We start from the raw sequence: 2291 nt of genomic DNA on the forward strand, positions 1-2291 counted from the left end.
ATACAAATACAAGACGCACATAGAACACCAAAAGACAGGACCAGAAAAGAAACTCCCCATGGCATAAAACCACTAGTAAAAACACTAAATGTACAGAATGAAGAAAGAATACTGAGAGCTGCAAAAGAAAAACAACAACTCACATATAAAGGAAAACCCATCAGAATTACAGCTGACTTATCAATGCAAACTATGAAAGCCAGAAGAGCCTAGACCAAAGTATTCCCAGTTCTAAATGACCATAGATGCCAACCCATAATACTTTGCCCAGCAAAAATGTCTCTTATAGTTGAATGGGAAAGAAAAATCTTCCACAACATAAATAGGCTGAAAGAATACATTTCCGCAAAACCGGGCCTTTAAAGAATACTTGAAGCAATACAAAGAATGGAGAAAGGAACAACTCTACCCCAGGGCCAACAGTAAGAAAGTAAATGAAGGTATAATTGTGAAAACACAAAATTAGACAAAGAATGTACTCAGTAATCAAAATGATGGCAACCAATACACATCTTCGAATAATAACTTTAAATAGCAATGGACTGAATTCCCCAATCAAAAGACTCAGGCTACTTGAATGGATTAACAAACAAAATCCATCCTTTTGTTGTTTGCAAGAAACCCATCTCACCCTCAAGGACAGGCACTACCTTAAGGTGAAAGGATAGAAAAGAATATTCCAAGTAAATGGCACTAAGAAACAAGCAGGGGTTGTAATTCTAATATCTGACAAAATAGACTTCAAACTAAAACTAATCAGAAGAACTAAAAGGGGTACTTCATTCTGATCAAAGGAACAATTAACCAAGAAGATATTACAACAATGACCATATATGCACAAAACTCTGGTACACCCAAATTCATAAAAGCAACACTCCAGGACTTTAAGACACATATTAACCCCAACTCTGTAATAGTAGGGGACATCAATACCCCACTATCTCCATTAGTCAGGTCAACCAGACAAAGTATAAATAGGCATCTGAATTAAATGATACCATACATCAAAGGGACCTAACAGACATCTACTGAATATTCTACCTAAGCATCAAAGAATGTACTTTCTATTCAGTACCCCATGGAAATTTCTGGAAGATTGACCACATGCTGTGGCACTAAACAAACTTCAAATAGCACCCCTCACAATTTAAATAATTCCATGCATTCTAGCAGAACGCAATGCATTAAAGCTTAAAATCAACACCAAAAGAAGCCCTAGTAACTACATAAACTCAGTGAGATTAAACAACACACTACTGAGTGATGAATGTGTCAAAGAAGAAATTAAGAAAGAAATAAAAGTATTCCTGGAATTAAACAAAAAGGATAATACAATACAACAAAACCTCTGGGACACTTTAAAGGTAGTCCTAAGAGGAAAGTTTATAGCTCTAAGTGCCTACATTAAAAAATGACAAAGAGCACAAATAAATCTGCAACCAATACTACTTAAATTATTCAAAAAGATATAGAGGGAGAACTCCCAAGTTGCTTCTATGAAGCCAGCATCACTCTAATACCAAAACCAGGTAAAGATACAACCAAAAAAGAAAACTATAGACCCATATCCTTAATGAACATAGATGCAAAAATTCTCAACAAAATACTTGCAAACTGCATACAGACATACATCAAAAAGATCATCCACCATGATCAAGTAGGCTTTATTCCAGAGATGCAGGGATGGTCCAATATATGCAAGTCAATAAACATCATAAGTCCTAAATCATATAAATGGACTCAAAGACAAAAAAACAAAACAAAACAAACAAACAAACAGGGTCATCTCAATAAAATGCAGAAAAGGCCTTTGACAAAATTCAACATGCATTCATGATAAAAATCCTAAAGGGAATTGGACTGAAGGGAACATACCTCAACATAATTAAAGCCATATACAACAAACCCACAGCCAACATCATTCTAAATGGAAAAAAAGAAAGCTGGAAGAATTCCCATTAAAATCAGGAACAGAAAAGGATGTCCACTATCTCCACTCCTTTTCAATATAGTGCTAAAACTCTTGCTATAGCAATGAAACAAGAGAAGGAAATTAAAGGAATACTAATTGGAAAAGAAGAGGTCAAATTTTCCTTTTTTTGCAGATGATATGATACTATACCTAAGAGATCCCAAAAATTCTACCAGAAAACACCTATAACTGATTAACACTTTCAGTAAAGTGGCAGGTTACAAAATTCGTCTACAAAAATCAGTAGCCTTTCTATGTACCAATAGCAAGCAATCAGAGAAACAGTACAGGGAAACCCTCCCATTCACAATAGCCTCAA

Source organism: Nannospalax galili, unplaced genomic scaffold (genome assembly GCF_000622305.1).
Source record: "Nannospalax galili isolate Female #2095 unplaced genomic scaffold, S.galili_v1.0 scaffold346, whole genome shotgun sequence".
Classification (NCBI taxonomy): Eukaryota; Metazoa; Chordata; class Mammalia; order Rodentia; family Spalacidae; genus Nannospalax; species Nannospalax galili.